This window comes from Silene latifolia, chromosome 3, assembly GCF_048544455.1.
Source record: "Silene latifolia isolate original U9 population chromosome 3, ASM4854445v1, whole genome shotgun sequence".
Lineage (NCBI taxonomy): Eukaryota > Viridiplantae > Streptophyta > Magnoliopsida > Caryophyllales > Caryophyllaceae > Silene > Silene latifolia.
Genome location: NC_133528.1, coordinates 80,963,173 through 80,983,249, shown reverse-complemented (window position 1 = coordinate 80,983,249; position 20,077 = coordinate 80,963,173). Strand labels below are relative to the sequence as shown.

The 20,077-nt window shown below is 40.2% G+C and overlaps 2 non-coding genes across 2 annotated transcripts; one reads left to right on the top strand and one right to left on the bottom strand.

Moving 5' to 3' along the window:
• Nucleotides 1-4,465: 4,465 nt before the first annotated feature.
• On the bottom strand, nt 4,466-4,572 carry LOC141650491 (small nucleolar RNA R71). The gene has a single exon (XR_012546520.1). It is a non-coding gene; the product is annotated as a small nucleolar RNA R71 (small nucleolar RNA).
• A 15,186-nt stretch (nt 4,573-19,758) lies between these two features.
• Nucleotides 19,759-19,865, top strand: LOC141650661 (small nucleolar RNA R71). The gene has a single exon (XR_012546681.1). It is a non-coding gene; the product is annotated as a small nucleolar RNA R71 (small nucleolar RNA).
• Nucleotides 19,866-20,077: the final 212 nt, after the last annotated feature.

The window sequence follows — 20,077 nt, the reverse complement described above, 5'->3', positions numbered from 1 at the left end:
GGATAGAACAAATCATGATTGCGTTTGTTGTGAAAGCGACAACTCACCTCGAAGAACTGCGACGTGGTTCACGCCTCTTTGAGCAGCCCAAGTGGCCACGTCGCTCAAAACTCACACAACCACTCATTCTCCTATAAATACCCCTCAAATGCCACCCATTTGAGACTTAAGCGTATTTACGACCTACCGATCATAAATACAAGCCTTACACATTGTTTGGTACCGTCATCGTGCATTAAATCACTTGACCGACCACTTCGACCACTTCACCGTCACTAATATTAAAACACTCTTTTTACTTACCAAAACGGTTTTAAACCGAGTTTTTTCCGATCAAACGAGTTGTTACACTTACGTCGGTCACTCGCCATAACCAAACATGTAATTATGAGGGTGTAAAAATCCTCTTTTATTATGTTTTCGTTTGTTTCATGACTATAACATGCTAAAACGTGCATAACATGAACCTAAACATGGAATAAACGAGCCAAAACTGATTTTTTGTCTGAGACAGAAGCCCCTTAGGTCGCCAGCTTACCCGCGCCTAAATGGGGTGTTCAGACCAGAGATCAACCGTGTTTGTTCTCGTCATTTCCTTTTAATTCATTTCCATATTTGTAATCGGTGTTTACCATTTCAAATACTTTCGAACCCTCTTTATTTTATTTCATTTGTTTTAACCATAAAACATTTTTCACCCTTGGTTCCTCATACCATGAGGGTTAAATCCGTGTTTCGGTGATAATATTTGGTTAATGACATTTAAAAGGTATTTTAAAACCTTTTATTTCATTTCTTTACATTTTCAAATAAACATATTAGTCACCAACACAAAGTCATCCTTGGTTCTACATACCATGCCGGATTTTAACCCGGGTACGATGATGAGTATCGACTAATAACATTCAAATGGACTCAAAACAATTAGTCCATAATTATTTTCAAAACTATTAATGTCAAGTTTGTCAAATCAAACCCGACACCGAATATTATCAAAATAATGATGATTATTCGAGTCAAGTTCTTCAAATCAACAAATGCGGTCTAAACGACCCCTTCAAATCAAACCGGGTTCAAATACCCATTTTCAAACACGTTCTATAACGTTTTCTAAAAAGTCAGAACACGGTACATAAACCGTGGGCTAACCCGTGCCTAAACAGGCCCTCCATTTCTCATTTTCAAAACCAGAGGGAGGTCCCTTGTATCGCCGGCTGGCTCGCGCCTCATATAGCCGTCTGGTACAGGGCCTGTTCCCTTCCAGCATTAGTCTAGGACGATCCCGACTCCGGTTAGCCCGGATATAGGACGGATAAGACGACTATTTGATTATTCAAAATCATATTTGCAAAATGCCCTACTAAGACAAATGGATCATGTTATACACCCTATACCTAATACGGTAAATGGATGTTTAATTTCCGTCTTGCATGCGAATCAATCATTAATCCAACTCGACATCTTATACTTGATACTTGGATTAAATAAATCGACTTAGAAAGCTCTCACATGTTAGGTTTAAATTATTGGATGCGCATTCATGTATTTAAGCCGTTTTATCAACTTTTGCATTCAACCAACCAAGATCGATCAGTAGAGGCCGCTACCGCGGGCGGGATTGGGTGTCTGATTAAAGGGCTTCCCAATACGTACCTTCACCTCTTACCCAGAAACTTTGGATAGTGGACGACCTTATCCAGGGCGCACGAGAGTCATTCTAGAGATAGGATGCTAAAGAGGGACGATTTCCTTATCTTTAGTACCTATGTCAAACGCTGTTTTGTGCTTCGATTTGACCGAGGTATAAAGTGGAATTCGAACGGGTTCCAGGCATCGCACAAATGCTTGGTGGCGACTCCGAACATCTCTAATCGTTTCGAGACCCTTACCGAGACGAAACCAACCGATCTAAAACGATCCGGTCAATAGCATTTTTATGCCGCCGAGCGTGGCTTTCAAGAGACCGCTATACGTCCATAGATCGAAGTGGGTGATGTGACCATAATTAGTGCATATTTAGCCTCCGAATTAGCCTTATTCTCATGCTTTTTAGTGCATATTTGGGTCATTTATTATCTTTAGTTCTTGGTTTTGCATATTCTTTGAGATTTTGATCCCTTGGTAGGAAAGGAGTAAGAATCTTGTATTTTCATGGCAAAACGAGACTAAATTGATCGAATCCAATGACCAAGCATCAAGGAGAGACAAGATTAGAAGGCCTTTGTACATATTATAGTAGATGAGAAATGTTGAGAAAGGATCCTTGAGTCCCCAAGGAAATCCCCAAGGAATTTATGAAGAAAAAGGGAAGAAAAGAAGAAGAAATCCTGCTGGGGAACAATCCGTGCAGATTGTCTACAATCCGGCCGTCCTCCACATGCCCAATCCGTGCAGTTTCATCCCAAGACGCTCGGGTTTGCAATCCACAATCCGCCCGGATTCCCCTGAAGCCGCCCGTGTTCCACCGCCAGAATCCGCCCGTCCCGACTCCAAAACGCACGGATTCCTGTACAACGCAATTTCGTCTTCTCCAAGCTACAAAGAAAGAAGCCCTTCCTTCGAAAAATACTGGCTCCTCCCTGCTCAATCTAAAAAGTGTAATTACTAGTTTAGCCCTTAGTTAACCCTAATGCATCCCCCTAATTTCTACTATAAATACCCCATTAGTCTAAATTAGAAGAGCATGTTCTTCTTATCAATTCTTAGAGTAGTTAATATCAATCAAATCTCTCTTTAGTTTTGTAATCAACAATTAATCAAGTTTTAATACAAGTTTTATTTCCTTAATCTCTCTTTTGTTCATCCTTTATTTTGGGCAATTGAAGATTATTTGGGTTATTATTGGGAGATTGACAACTTCTCAATCAAGCATCGAGTACTTATTTTATCTTTGCTTTATTATTGGAATCATTAGTAGGTATAATTCTCTTAATCCCTTTTTAATTATTGTTAATTTCTTTCATTTGTTCATCATGTTTCATTTTGTTGGTATGATTAACAACCTTGCTAGCATGATCAACATGAAAATGAGTGAGTAGTCTCCTAGCTAGGGTTAATGGGTGATTAGGGGAAACCAACATGGGGAATGATTCATGCTTAAATTAATATGCTTTCATGTTTTATTTGCTTGCTTGTTTTGATCTCAACTCATGCACATGTTATGTTTGATGAAATGCGAGCCTATGAATCCTTGCATTTTTTACCCATCACCTATCTTTTCAATGAGACTTGTAAGACATAAACCAACTCGAGTCTCATTAGACCATGCATGTTGTTGAGTAGGGAAGATTAAGTCGACTTGTAGGTGTTGTACAATCTAATCGATTCGGCTCCGGGACCCAAACTTTCCTAGGATTGTAAGACATAACCCAACTCAATCCATCACAACAATAATTGCTTGCTTATAATTTGAGAACATGTTTGTATGATCAACTCCCATGATTCCCCTATGACCCCATGACACCCTAGTGCTTTTTATCAATTGTTTACAACCCTTTTAATTCATCTTGCTTGTTTATTTACATTGCTATTTTAGTTAGTGACCTTCTACATCAACCCAAATTGTGACACCCCTAAGACACCAATAGTTTCAATAGAAATCTCATCTCAATTCCTGTCACTTGGGATCCGACCTTTACTTGCCTCTTTACTAATTGTAGAGTTGTTTGTGAAGCTATAAATTGTGTTTTGATTCGGACGTGACCCAACGACCACACTTGTTTAATTGTGTACACGAAACGGACCGATCAAAAATGGCGCCGTTGCCGGGGACGGTGTTAGCTTGATTTAGATTTTCTTATATTGTTATTAGTTGTGTCTTTCTTTGCCTTGGGGAAGTAAAACTCCTCAAGGTTTGTTCTAATTGTTTTCAAGTTGTTTGATATTTTGCATGTCCAGAAGGTCACAAGGTGATTTGTTACCTTTTGGTCGTGAAATTGAAAGAACTTTGACAACCAATAGGAGACTTGCTAGGAGGAATTTGAGAGGTATTGGTGAGGTTGTAGATATTCAACCAACTATTGAGTTCATCAACCCTTTTGCAAGAGAAGGTGAGGAGAACCCATTACAAAATACCACCCAAAATCAACCTACAATGCCTAAGTTTTCATCACATTCCGTACCCACCGAGGAGAACCTACCCAATGGTACTCCCACACCATAACATCTAACCGGAAATTTCATTGCCAAATCCGCCTTTATCCAATTAGTCGAAAGGAGCCAATTTGGGGGGATGCCTAGTGAAGACCCTCATTCTCATATGGAAACCTTTTGTGACTATTGTGAGGCGATTTCTCAAACCGGTGTAACTCAAGACCAAATTCGATGGGTCTTATTTCCTTTTTCTCTAATTGGTACCGCGAAACAATGGTTGAAGGGCCTTGATAAGGCCACTCTCGGAATTGATTCTTGGAAGAAGTTAGCTCTAGCTTTCTACAAAACATTCTACCCACCGGAAAAGACTAACATGCTAAGAGCTCAAATTACGGGTTTTAAGCAAAGGGATGAAGAATCTTTGTATGAAGCTTGGGAGCGGTTCAAGGGAATTTGTCACTCATGTCCTCACCATGGACTTAGCGAATGGTTCTTGGTACAACAATTTTGGAACGGTTTATATGAAGATTCAAGGAACATTCTCAACATGGGATCAAATGGAATGTTCACCGAAGTTGATGACAATCAAACATGGAACGAAATTGAGGAAATGGCGGTCCATAACTCACAATATAGTAGACCTCGCAAGGCTACTAGAGGAGGAAAGCATGAAGTGGACTCCGTTACTCAATTGGGTGCTCAACTTAGTGCTCACATTGACACAATCAATTTGAAGTTTGAAAAAGCTATGGCTAGACTTGAAGAAGTCTCACAATCACCAAAGCATCATGTTAATGCCATGACGGCATCTTCAAGCGGGATATGTGAGAATTGTGGAACTTTGGGACATGACCAAAGTGAATGTAGGGGAACAAATGAACAAGTGAATGCTTTCCAAGCAAACAAGAGTGGTACCCCTTATTCCAACTATTACAATGAAAACACCAAATTCCATCCAAATCTCTCATACAAAAGCCAAAATGTTCAAAACCCTCAAACAACATACACCCCACCTCCCATGAGAAACCAAAATCAAAGACCCTTTTACAACCAAAACCAAGGTTACCAAAATCAAAATCCATACAATCACCAAAATAACCAAGGTTTTGATGTCCAAAAAGCGGTCCTCCAAATGCAAAAGAATCAACAAGAATTTTTCACTCAAATGCAAAAAGATAGTCAAGCAAAGGAAACCACCATCAACAACATCCTAGCTCACACCAAGATGTTGGAAACCCAATTGACTCAACTAGCATCTTCAAGCTCACAAAGACAAAAGGGGCAATTACCACCTCAAAGTAATCCCCCAAGACATGAAACGGTTAGTGCCATTCACTTGAGAAGTGGTACAAGGTATGAAGCACCGAAGAAGCAAGTTGAGGATGAAGTTGTGGAAGCTAGTGATAAGGAAGAAATTGTGCAAAACTCCAAAGATGGAGAATCATCAAAAGAAGAAAGTTCAAAGAAAAATGAAGACAAGGTCAAGGAGAAGGAGCCCATTGTGATTAGACTTCCTTTTCCAAGTCGTCAAGCCAAGCCCAAATTTGATGACCAACTTGGAAAGTTTATGGAAATTGTGAAGAATTTGGAAGTCTCGATTCCTTTCACGGAATTAATCAATCACGTGCCGGCCTATGCGAAATACATGAAAGACATCCTCACAAAGAAGAAGTCGATCCGGAAGCTTGAGACTATCGCCTTCACTAAGGTGAGTAGTGCAATACTTCAAGGGAGTTCACCTCCAAAGCTAAAGGATCCGGAAAGCTTCTCAATACCGTGTACCATTGGCGACACAACGATCAACAAAGCCTTATGTGATCTAGGGGCTAGTGTGAGTGTTATGCCGTACTCGATGAGTAAAAGGTTGGGGATGGGAGAGCTTAAATGCACCAATATCACACTCCAAATGGCCGATAGATCGACGAAGACACCATTAGGGATATGGGAAGATGTTCCCGTGCGAATTGGGAAGTTTTTCATCCCGGTGGACTTTGTCATTGTTGATATGGAGGAGGATTCCAACATTCCAATCATTCTAGGAAGACCTTTCTTACACACCGCGGGTGCGGTGATTGATGTGAAACATGGTGAGCTCACTCTAGAAGTGGGAGATGAAAGCATAACCTTTAATCTTGACAAGACTATGAGAGCTCCTCGTTTGCATGAACCGTGTTTTATGATTGATCATTATAACCGGAAGGATGAAAAGAAGAAGTCGGAACTCCAATGGAAGAAGAAAATTGAAGATGCTCCATTCAAAGAGCAAGTGAATTGTGACAAGGAGAGCTTGGAAAGCTCATCAAAATCAACCAAAGAAGAAGAAGATGGCCTCATTGGCCAAGAGAATAAATTGGGAGAGTTGTCTCCATCAAATCAAGATATTTTCAATGATCAAGTAGATGAAGTTTGTGGTCTTTGGGACGACGAATTTGAAGGGATTTTTAATCCCTACATTGGTAATGCCATCGATCAAGACCGACAACAAGGGCCAAGGTCTATTGAAGACTTCTACCATGATAATGAACAAGCTTTTGATTACTTTTTCAAGGTGTTGAGCAACATCAACAACACCTTGAACATGCCCCCTTAACATCTCATCAAGAATGAGAGTTTGGTGGAGTCCTCCCTAAACCACCATTTGTAAATATTTCTAACTCCCTAACTCGCATTTCAATTCTTACATTGCATTTTTTTCATCTTTGGATTTTTTTATTTTACTTTGATAAAGATAATTGTCATGTTTGAGAGAAGTGAGGGAGGGACTAATGATTTCAATTGATGTGTAGTGCTTTAGCTTAGTGTGGGGATGGCAATTGCCTAGGCTATCCATGCCTTAGTAGTGCCCCCACAATGAAGAACACGAGATATGAAGAAGAATGGAAGAATGACAAGGGAATATGCATTGTACACGGATGTAACTGAATCCGGGTACAAAGGGGTCGAATCCGAGCGGATTCAGGGGAATCCGCCCGTCTACAGACAATCCGAGCGTATTGGCTAGAAGACGCACGTCCCTCTGAGCTGAACTTTTGAAATATTTTTGACTGTAAGAGAATCCGGGCGTCCTGAATCAAAATCCGCCCATCTTGAAGGGAAGACGCCCGTCTTCTTGGATGAGGAAAACAAGAAAAATCGCTGTGAAAGAATCCGTCCGTCTTCTGAAGAATCCGCCCGTCCCGTGTCAGCGAATCCGAGCATCTTCACTGAAAGACGCCCGTCTTTAGGCGAGTTTTTCCCAACCCAGAAAAGGCAGAATCCGCCCGTCTCCAGCAGAAACCGCACGGATTGCCCCTGCAGTTTGAATTTTTTCGGGCTTTATAAAACCCCTCCCACCTTCATTTCTTCATTCATTCATTCATAACACTACTCCAAAACATCAAAACCCTCATTCTCTCCATCACAAAAACAAAATCCCTCAACTACATTCACCAAAATCAAATCAAAGCATCCTTCAACAACAAATCAATCACTCCTTTTTCAATAAAAATCAAAACCAAGCACAAAATCTTCAACTTTTGAGTCGATTTTCGAATTCATAAAGGCAAAGCCTTACACCTTTAAATCGATTTGGGTACACTACAAATTGAAGATTTTTCATTCTTTTCTTGGTTAATTCATCAATGGCAAGGACTAAGGGAGCAACAAAGGCAACAAAGGCACCAAAGACAAAGACACTTTCATCAAGGCAAAAGGCTCTTCAAGCAAAGAAAGCATTGGCTATGGTGGTAGCAAACCCAAACATGGAAGTGCAACAACAACAACAACCTTCTATGGGAGCAACAACATCTACTACTCCGAAAATTGATCACCTTTTGCATTATCCGGAGGTAACTTTCATTTCCAAAACCCATAGAGATACTTTTGCCAAGTTTGCTAGGAAATCATTTCAATCCACCAAGTTTATTTGTGAAGATACCTTAGATAAGTTGGGTGTCCTTGAGCAAACTAGAGTTTTCGTTAAAGCCATGGGGTTGAAGAAATTGTTTGAATCAAAAGAATTGACATACCCCTCCCTTACCTTGGAATTTTTGAGTTCTTTGAAAGTCAACAAGGTTGAGTCTAGGGAGAACCTCGAGTTTCGTCTAGCTAATGTTAGTAGATGCATTTCCTTTAGGGAATTGGGTGAAATTTTGGGTCTTAGTGATGAACCGAGTTATTTTAAGAATTTTGGAAAGTATGACCCCGACCCTCTTTGGGAGGCAATTTCCGGAAGGAAATTTGAGGACTTTCATGCGAGTCGTGCTCTTTTAGTCCACCATCCGGGCATAAGAGTATGGCACAAGGTCATAGGAAACACCATCATTGCAAGGAAAGATACCAACCATTTCACCAAACTTGATTTTATTCTTCTTGAGTCGGCTTTGAACATTGGAAGAGTACACACCAAGCCTTTCAACTCTTTAAGGCTTTTGGTAGATAGATGGCTCAACATTGATTGTGGGAAGAAAGGCACTATCGTTATTGTGAATGGCGGCCTAGTCACTATCCTAGCTAAATACTTTGATCCTAACTTCAACAAAGATAACAAGTATGAAGCGAAGGAGGGTGGTCATCTTGTTGATTTGCATACTATGATACACAAGTACAAGTGGGTTGCCCATAACCCTCTTGACACCAAGTATGGATGGCTCACTAGTGAAGCTAGATCGTTTACTTTGCCTTCAAAGATTTGTCGTCTAAGCGTCCACCGGACCAATTATCTACTTCCCCTTTCAAAAGAGGCCGAGTATATTATCCGACAACAAAAGGGTGAACTTGAAATGCCCTCCTCTTCCATTGTCACACCACCCTACCCTTTCGAGTACTAAGAGTTCAAGCCCGATGGAGTTGAAGCAAGAAATGATTATTTGACTCTTCTCATGAAAGCAATGCACAAGCAAGCCTTTGAAGATCGGAAAAATGCTTACTTGGCTCAATATCCACCCCTCCTACACTTAGCTAGGCAAGGACTACTTGATCCATCATGTCCTTTGCCTAGTTGGGCGGATAGAGAAGTCCTATTTCCGGGTGCATCTAGGGTCGTTTCGGGTGACAATGAGGTTGTCGGTAATGAAGAGGTTGATGATAACATTGATGAGGAAGTAAGTGAAGAAGGAGAAGAGGATGGTGAGCAAGATGATGAGCAAGGTGAAGAAGAAAATGAAGAAGCAAATAAAGAGGGAAGTGGCAATGAGACCACTTCTAATGAGGAAAATGATGATAATGATGATATGATGGAAGATTAGCAAGCTTTGGAGGCTCCTACCCTCTCAAGGTTTGTCTATTTCTCTCTTTGTTTTAATTATTTTTCTTGATCATTGTTGGAGTAGTCCTAGCACCATAGAGGACTCACACCTCGGTACCATTGAGGTGTTCTCATTTTATTGTTCCCACTTTCAAAATCCAAAATGACAAATTAGTCTCATGCATTGCATAGTGTGTGCACGAACTACAGCCATCCTTAAGACATTAGCAATAGTGTCTAACTCGGTTTGGGGAAGTTAATGCATACACAACGGGAGGTAATCTAAATTATCCTCTCCGTCATAAACAAAAAAAACCATGCATCATGTAGTGTAGATTAGTGTAGATTGCATTTAGTGTAGAAATCATGCATCATCTTTGCATTATTTCCCATCATTTTGGCCATTGAGGACAATGCCCATATTAGTGTGGGGATGGGAATTCTAACTTAACTCTTATTCAAAAACCCAAAAAAATTGAAAAATTTCAAAAAATCATAAAAATTTATAAAAATTGAAAATCCAAAAACATGTTCATTTCCTTTTGTAGTGTAGTCTTGTATATATTGTGTTTGTTCTATCCTTGTTCACATTGATCGACTATGCCACATCCGAGACATGAGGATATTGAAGACCGTATGGTATGATCTTTCCAATCTCCTTTTTCCTCTTTATGTTAATGACTATGTGGCTTTATTTTGATTGATGCGGTATAACAATGTGAACTTAGGACTTGCATTTAGTTTACATGTCATATTAGTTGATAGAATCACTTGCATTAGGATGTGTATATTAGTTGCATCATAGCATGTAGTTGCATTTAGAAAAATGTTTTGAAAAATGCCTAATTAGGAACTTTGACAAGAGAAACTAAGCCATTACAAATACTTTTTCAACTTAAGACTTTGCCTACTAGAATGGTTGTAAAACACCCTAGATAGTGTCATACTAGTGTCTTTTGACCCATGACCCAAAGCCTAGTTAAGGGTTTGCATGTGAGTCACCTATCCAACCCCGTGATGCGATGTGGACTTGGTTAACTTGTCTAGGTGACCTTGATTGACCTTGTGGTAAGGCAACCCAAAAATACTTTATATCAATAAGTTTGAAGTGCTCATTTCAAAGAATTTTGTCATGTGGAAGTAATTTAATGCCAAGGAAACCTCAAATGTTATGAATTGTTGAATGTTGAGAAATTTTAAGTTGTTTTGATGGAGGCGTACCACTTCGATGTGCTTTGGAGCGGGATCCATTGAATTGGGCCCCCACACGGTTGTGAATTCGGCCGCCCAGAGACAGAGTGACTATCACCCCGAAAAGCTATTGTCTAGAGGTTAACCGGTTGCCTAATAAGCGATTGGCGAAAGCAAAGGACACTAGCCCGGAAGGGACAAACCCCATCTTAAATTTTTGAAATGTGAAAGTTAAAAGAGGTCACTTTTTGAATAATAGTCATATCCACCCGTTGTGTATAAAGATTTGAGCATTTCATTCCCAAAAAGCCTTTTTGTCGAGCTTGGGACGATCCATGACCTTTACTTTTGTAGAGAATTCGAGACTTGTCATGTCATATGCTACTAGCATCATAGGGATCATCATTCCACCACCATCCGATCGCTCTTGACGAAAGCATTTGGAAATTGAGGACGAAAGTAGTCTAGTTTAACACCATTTGGAGGTGATTTAGTGCCATCCTCTTAGCCTTAGTAATTTGTTGAACTAGTATTTGTGAAGGATTACATGCTCTTAAATTTGCCCCTCTTTAGTGCCTCCGCCGCTTGATGAGGAAGTGGCTATTCGTTTTGTAGATGCATCCATTATGTGATTTTGTGTGCTTAATGTTTGGATGTGTCGCCATTTTGGCAAGACCCACTGATGCGATCCCGCTAAGTGTTCACAAATTAAGATGTGGTCGTTGGTCACGGTCGAATCAAAACATAATTTATAGCTCCACAAACAACTCTACAATTAGTAAAGAGGCAAGTAAAGTTCGGATCCCAAGGGACGGGAGTTGAAATGAGATTTCTATTGCAACTAGTGGTGTTTAAGGGGGTGTCACAAATTGGGTTGATGTAGAAGGTTACTAAACTAAAATAGCAATGAAAATAAACAAGCAAGATGAATTAAAGGGGTGTAAACAATTGATTAAAGGCACTAGGGTGTCATGGGATCATAGGGGAATCATGGGATATGATCATACAAACATGTTCTCAAATTATAAGCAAGCAATTATTGTTGTGATGGATTAAGTTGGGTTATATCTTACAATCCAAGGAAAGTTTGGGTCCCGGAGCCGAATCGATTAGATTGTACAACACCTACAAGTCGACTTAATCTTCCCTACTCAACAACATGCATGGTCTAATGAGACTCGAGTTGGGTTATGTCTTACAAGTCTCATTGAAAAGATAGGAGATGATAGTAAATGCAAGGATTCATAGGCTTAGCATTTCATCAAATATAACATGTGCATGAGTTGAGATCAAAACAAGCAAGCAAATAAAACATGAAAGCATATTAATTTAAGCATGAATCATTCCCCATGTTGGTTTCCCCTAATCACCCATTAACCCTAGCTAAGAGACTACTCACTCATTATCATGTTGATCATGCTAGCAAGGTTGTCAATCATACCAACAATATGAAACATGATGAATAAATGAAAGTAATTAACAATAATTAAAAAGGGATTAAGAGATTATACCTACTAATGATTCCAATAATAAAGCAAAGATAAAAGAATTACTTGAATACTTGATTGAGAGGTTGTCAATCTCCCAACAATAACCCAAATAATCTTCAATTACCCAAAATAAAGGATGAACAAGAGAGAGATTGAATAACTAAAACTTGGATTAAAACTTGATTAATACTTGATTACAATATTAAAGAGAGATTTGATTGATATTAACTACACTAATTATTGATAAGAAGAACATGCTTCTCTAATTAGACTAATGGGGTATTTATAGTGGAAATTAGGGAGGATGCATTAGGGTTAACTAAGGGCTAAACTAGTAATTACACTTTTTAAGTTGAGCAAGGAGGAGCCGGTATTTTCTGAGAGAAGGGCTTCTTTCTTCGTAGCTTGGAGAAGGCAATCCGTGCTGTGCTAGAATCCGGGCGGAATAGGGTCGGGACGGGCGGATTCTGGCGTTGGAATCCGAGCGGATTCAGGGGAATCCGGGCGGATTGTGGAGGTGGAATCCGAGCGGATTGTGGCAAAGCCGCTCGGATTGTCTTCTTTGGGGATGGACGGATTGGTGACAATCCGCTCGGATTGTCGATCAAAGAACAAATCTTCTTCTTTTCTTCCCTTTTCTTCATAAAATCCTTGGGGATTTCCTTGGGGACTCAAGGATCCTTTCTCAACTTTGCTCTTCTACTATGATATGTACAAAGGCCTTCTAATCTTGTCTCTCCTTGATGCTTGGTCATTGAATTCGATCAATTTAGTCTCGTTTTGCCATGAAAATGCAAGATTCTTACTCCTTTCCTACCAAGGGATCAAAATCTCAAAGAATATGCAAAACAAAGAACTAAAGATAAGAAATGACCCAAATAAGCACTAAAAAGCATGGGAACAAGGCTAATTCGGGGGCTAAATATGCGCTAATTATGGTCACATCAAATATCCCCAAACCGAACCTTTGCTCGTCCCGAGTAAAGAGGTGACAAAGACTAGGACCAATACTAACCTATCCTAATAATATAGCCGATATGAGACAATTAGCGGGTCTCACTCCGCCCCTTCAACTCACAACAAGACAACCATGAGGTAGGATGCCTTCTTGCAAGGCAAGGTGGGTCTTGCCAAAATGGCGACACATCCAAACATTAAGCACACAAAAACACATAATGGATGCATCTACAAAAAGAATAGCCACTCCCTCATCAAGTGGCGGAGGCACTAAAGAGGAACAAATTTAAGAGCATGTAATCCTTCACAAATACTAGTTCAACAAATTACTAAGTCTAAGAGGATGGCACTAAATCACCTCCAAATGGTGTTAAACTAGACTACTTTCGTCCTCAATTTCCAAATGCTTTCGTCAAGAGCGATCGGATGGTGGTGGAAAGATGATCCCTATGATGCTAGTGGCATATGACATGACAAGTCTCGAATTCTCTACAAAAGTAAAGGTCATGGATCGTCCCAAGCTCGACCAAGTGGCTTGACAAAAGGCTTTTTGGGAATGAAATGCTCAAATCTTTATTCACAACGGGTGGATATGACTAGTATTCAAAATTGTCCTCATTTCACTTTCACATTTCAAAAATTTAAGATGGGGTTTGTCCCTTCCGGGCTAGTGTCCTTTGCTTTCGCCAATCGCTTATTAGGCAACCGGTTAACCTCTAGACAATAGCTTTTCGGGGTGATAGTCACTCTGTCTCTGGGCGGCCGAATTCACAACCGTATGGGGGCCCAATTCAATGGATCCCGCACCATAGCACATCGAAGTGGTACGCCTCCATCAAAACAACTTAAATTTCTCAACTTTCAACAATTCATAACATTTGAGGTTTCCTTGGCATTACATTAATTCCACATGACAAAATTTCGTTGAAATGAGCACTTCAAGCTTATTGATAGGAAATATTTTTGGGTTGCCTTACCACAAGGTCACCTAGACAAGTTAACCAAGTCCACATCGCATCACGGGGTTGGATAGGTGACTCACATGCAAACCCTTGACTAGGCCTTGGGTCATGGGTCAAAAGACACTAGTATGACACTATCTAGGGTGTTTTACAACCATTCTAGTAGGCAAAGTCTTAAGTTGAACAAGTATTTATAATGGCTTAGTTGCTCTTGTCAAAGTTCCTAAATAGGCATTTTTCAAAACATTTCTAACATCCAACTAAATGCCATGATGCAACTAATATAAACATCCTAATGCAAGTGATTCTATTAACTAAAATGACATATAAACTAAATGCAAGTCCTAAGTTCACATTGTTATACCGCATCAATCAAAATAAAGCCACATAGTCATTAACATAAAGAGGAAAAAGGAGATTGGAAAGATCATACCATGCGGTCTTCAATATCCTCATGTCTCGGATGTGGCGTGGTCAATCAATGTGAACAAGGATAGAACAAACACAATATATATACAAGACAATATATACAAGACTACAACAAGAAATAAACATGTTTTTGGGTTTTCAATTTTCAAATTTTTATGATTTTTGAAATTTTTCAATTTTTTTGGATTTTTGAATAAGAGTTAAATGTTAGAATTCCCATCCCCACACTAATATGGGCATTGTCCTCAATGGCCAAAATGATGGAAATTATGCAAAGATGATGCATGATTTCTATACTAAATGCAATCTACACTAAGCTATGCTACATGATGCATGGTTTTTGTTATGACGGAGAGGATAATTTAGATTACCTCCCGTTGTGTATGCATTAACTTCCCCAAACCGAGTAAGACACTATTGCTAATGTCCAAGGATGGGTGTAGTTCATGCACACACTATGCTATGCATGAAACTAATTTGTCATTTTGGATTTTGAAAATGGGAACAATAGAATGAGAACACCTCAATGGTACCGAGGTGTGAGTCCTCTAATGGGGCTAGGACTACTCCAACAATGATCAAAATTAAATAAAATACAAAGAGAGAAATAGACAAACCATGAGAGGGTAGGAGTCTCCAAGGCTTGCTAATCTTCCATCATGCTATCACCATCACTTCCCTCATGAGAAGTGGTCACATTGCCACATTCCTTGTCATTTGCTTCTTCACTTTCTTCCTCATCTTCCTCATCATCATCTTCACCATCCTTTTCTTCTTCACTTGCTTCTTCCTCAATATTATCATCAACTTCTTCATCATTTCCAACAACCTCATTGTCACCCAAAACGACCCTAGATGCACCCGGAAATAAGACTTCTCTATCCGCCCAACTAGGCAAAGGACAAGATGGATCAAGTAGTCCTTGCCTAGCTAAGTGTAGGAGGGGTGGATATTGAGCCAAGTAGGCATTTTTCCGATCTTCATAGGCTTGCTTGTGCATTGCTTGCATGAGAAGAGTCACATAGTCTTTCCCAACTTGAACTCCTTCCGGTTTGAACTCTTCATACTTAAAGGGGTAAGGTGGTATGACAATGGAAGAGGAGGGCATTTCAAGATCACCCTTTTGTTGTTGAATGATATACTCGGCCTCTTTGGAAAGGGGAAGTAGATAATTGGTCCGGTGGACGCTTAGACGGCAAATCTTCGAAGGCAAGGTGAACGATCTAGCTTCACTAGTGAGCCATCCATACTTAGTGTCCAGGGGGTTATGGGCAACCCACTTGAACTTGTGAATCATAGTATGCATATCAACAAGATGGCCACCCTCCTTTGCTTTGTACTTGTTATCCTTATTGAAGTTAGGATCAAAGTGCTTAGCTAGGAGTGTGACTAGGCCGCCATTGACAATAACGGTCGTGCCCTTCTTCCCACAATCGATGTTGAGCCATCTATCTACCAAGAGCCTCAAAGAATTGTAAGGCTTGGTGTGTACTCTTCCGATATTCAAAGCCGATTCAAGGAGAATAAAATCAAGTCTTGTGAAATGGTTGGTATCTTTCCTAGGAATTATGGTGTTACCCACGACCTTGTGCCATACTCTTATGCCCGGATGGTGGACCAAAAGAGCACGACTCGCATGAAAATCCTCAAATTTCTTCCCGGAGATTGCCTCCCAAAGAGGTTCTGGGTCATACTTTCCATAACTCTTAAAATAACTCGGTTCATCACTAAGACCCAAAATTTCACCCAATTCCCTAAAGGTAATGCGTCTACTAACATTAGCTAGACGAAACTCGAGATTCTCCCTATTCTCAACTTTGGTGACTTTCAAAGAACTTAAAAATTCCAAGGTAAGGGAGGGGTATGTCAATTCCCTTGTTTCAAACAATTTCTTCAACCCCATGGCATTGAAAAAGGCTTTTGTTTGCTCAAGAACACCCAATTTTTCTAAGGTATCATTACATATGAATTTGGTGGATTGTAATGACTTAATAGCAAACTTGACAAAGGTATTTCTATGGGTATCGGAAATAAAAGTTACCTCCAGATAATGCAAAAGTTGATCAATTACCGGAGTAGAAGGTGTTGTTGCTCCCATAGAAGGTTGTTGTTGTTGTTGCACTTCCAAGTTTGGTGTTGCTACCACCATAGCCAATGCTTTCTTTGTTTGAAGAGCCTTTTGCCTTTGTGAGAGTGCCTTAGCCTTTGGTGCCTTTGTTGCCTTTGTTGCTCCCTTAGTCCTTGCCATTGATGAACTAACCAAGAAAAGAATGAAAAATCTTCAATTTGTAGTATGCCCAAATCGATTTGAAGGTGAAAGGCTTTGCCTTTATGAAAACAAAAATCGACTCAAAGGTTGAAGATTTTGTGCTTGGTTTTGATTTTTGTTGAAGAAGGAGTGATTAATTTGTTGTTGGAAGGATGGTTTGATTTGATTTTGGTGAATGTTGTTGAGGGTTTTTGTTTTTGTGATGGAGAGGATGAGGGTTTTGATGTTGTGGGTAGTGTTTATGAATGAATGAATGAATGAATGAAGGTGGGAGGGGTTTTAAAGAGACCGAAATTTTCGAATCTGCAGGGGCAATCCGTGCGGATTCTCGCCCAATCCGTGTGGATTCTCGCTTTTCGAACTTTGCAAAACTCGCCTAAAGACGGGCGGATTTGTGACAATCCGCTCGGATTTGCTGAACACGGACGACGGCGGATTTGCTTAAAGACGGACGGATTTCATCGAAAAATTTTGCTTGTTTTCCTCAAATTGCAAAGACGGACGTCTTTCGTACAAGACGGACGGATTCTTCAAGACGGGCGGATTCTTCACAGGACGCCCGGATTCAGTCACAGTTAATAATTTTTCAAAATTCAGCTCAGTTCAGGACGGGCGTCTTTTCTGCAATACGCTCGGATTCTTCCAGACGGGCGGATTCTCTGGAATCCGCTCGGATTCTTCCCCTGTGTACACGGATTCAGTTCCATCCGTGCACACTGCATTTCCCATACCATTCTTCCATTCTTTCTTCAAGTCTTGTGTTCGTCATTGTGGGGGCACTACTAAGGCATGGATAGCCTAGGCAATTGCCATCCCCACACTAAGCTAAAAGCACTACACATCAATTGAAATCGTTAGTCCCTCCCTCACTTCTCTCAAACATGACAATTATTTTGATCAAAGTAAATAAAAATCCAAAGATGACAAAAATGCAATACAAGAATTGAAATGTAAGTTAGGGGGTTAGAAATATTTACAAGTGGTGGTTTAGGGAGGACTCCACCAAACTCTCATTCTTGATGAGATGTCAAGGGGGCATGTCCAAGGTGTTGTTGATGTTGCTCAACACCTTGAAGAAGTAATCAAAAGCTTGTTCATTATCATGGTAGAGGTTCTCAATAGACCTTGGCCCTTGTTGTTGGTCTTGATCGATGGCATTACCAATGTAGGGATTAAAAATCCCTTCAAACTCGTCGTCCCAAAGACCACAAACTTCATTGAGTTGATCATTGAAAATCTCTTGCTTAGATGGAGACAACTCTCCCAATTTCTTCTCTTGGCCAATGAGGCCATCCTCTTCTTCCTTGGTTGATTTTGATGAGCTTTGCAAGCTCTCCTTGTCACAATTCACTTGCTCTTTGAATGGAGCATCTTCAATTTTCTTCTTCCATTGGAGTTCCGATTTCTTCCTTTCATCCTTTCGGCTATAATGATCAATCATGAAACATGGTTCATGCAAACGAGGAGCTCTCATAGTCTTGTCAAGATTAAAAGTTATGCTATCATCTCCCACTTCTAGAGTGAGCTCACCATGTTTCACATCAATCACCGCACAGGCGGTGTGTAGGAAAGGTCTTCCTAGGATGATTGGAATGTTGGAATCCTCCTCCATATCAACAATGACAAAGTCCACCGGGATGAAAAACTTCCCAATTCGTACGGGGACATCTTCCCATATCCCTAACGGTGTCTTCGTCGATCTATCGGCCATTTGGAGTGTGATGTTGGTGCATTTAAGCTCTCCCATCCCCAACCTTTTACTCACCGAGTACGGCATGACACACACACTAGCCCCTAGATCACATAAGGCTTTGTTGATCGTTGTGTCGCCAATGGTACACGGTATTGAGAAGCTTCCCGGATCCTTTAGTTTTGGAGGTGAACTCCTTGAAGTATTGCACTACTCACCTTAGTGAAGGCGATAGTCTCAAGCTTCCGGATCGACTTCTTCTTTGTGAGGATATCTTTCATGTATTTCGCATAGGCCGACACGTGATTGATTAATTCCGTGAAAGGAATTGAGACTTCTAAATTCTTCACAATTTCCATGAATTTTCCAAGTTGATCATCAAATTTGGGCTTGGCTTGACGACTTGGAAAAGGAAGTCTAATCACAATGGGCTCCTTCTCCTTGGCCTTGTCTTCATTTTTCTTTGAACTTTCTTCTTTTGATGATTCTCCATCTTTGGAGTTTTGCACAATTTCTTCCTTTTCACTAGCTTCCACAACTTCATCCTCAACTTGCTTCTTCGGTGCTTCATACCTTGTACCACTTCTCAAATGAATGGCACTAACTGTTTCATGTCTAGGGGATTACTTTGAGGTGGTAATTGCCCCTTTTGTGTTTGTGAGCTTGAAGATGCTAGTTGAGTCAATTGTGTTTCCAACATCTTGGTGTGAGCTAGAATGTTGTTGATGGTGGTTTCCTTTGCTTGGCTATCTTTTTGCATTTGAGTGAAAAATTCTTGTTGATTTTTTTGCATTTGGAGGACCGCTTTTTGGACATCAAAACCTTGGTCATTTTGGTGATTGTATGGATTTTGATTTTGGTAACCTTGGTTTTGATTGTAAAAGGGTCTTTGATTTTGGTTTCTCATGGGTGGTGGAGTGTATGTTGTTTGAGGGTTTTGAACATTTTGGCTTTTGTATGAGAGATTTGGATGGAATTTGGTGTTTTCATTGTAAAAGTTGGAATAAGGGGTACCACTCTTGTATGCTTGGAAAGCATTCACTTGTTCATTTGTTTCCCTACATTCACCTTGGTCATGTCCCAAAGTTCCACAATTCTCACATATTCCACTTGGGATTGATGAGGATGCCGTCATGGCATTAACATGATGCTTTGATGATTTTGAGTTTTCCTCAAGTCTAGCCATAGCTTGTTCAAACTTCAAGTTGATTGTGTCAATGTGAGCACTAAGTTGAGCACCCAATTGAGTAACGGAGTCCACTTCATGCTTTCCTCCTCTAGTAGCCTTGCGAGGTCTACTATATTGTGAGTTATGGACCGCCATTTCCTCAATCTTGTTCCATGTTTGATTGTCATCAACTTCGGTGAACATTCCATTTGATCCCATATTGAGAATGTTCCTAGAATCTTCATATAAACCATTCCAAAATTGTTGCACCAAAAACCATTCGCTAAGTCCATGGTGAGGACATGAGCGACAAATTCCCTTGAACCGCTCCCAAGCTTCATACAAAGACTCTTCATCCCTTTGCTTAAAACCCGTAATTTGAGCTCTTAGCATGTTAGTCTTTTCCGGTGGGTAGAATTTTTTGTAGAAAGCTAGAGCCAACTTCTTCCAAGAATCTATTCCAAGGGTGGCCTTATCAAGGCCCTTCAACCATTGCTTCGCGGTGCCGATTAAGGAAAAAGGAAATAAGACCCATCTAATTTGGTCTTGAGTCACGCCCGTTTGAGAGATAGCATCACAATAGTCGCAAAAGGTTTCCATATGGG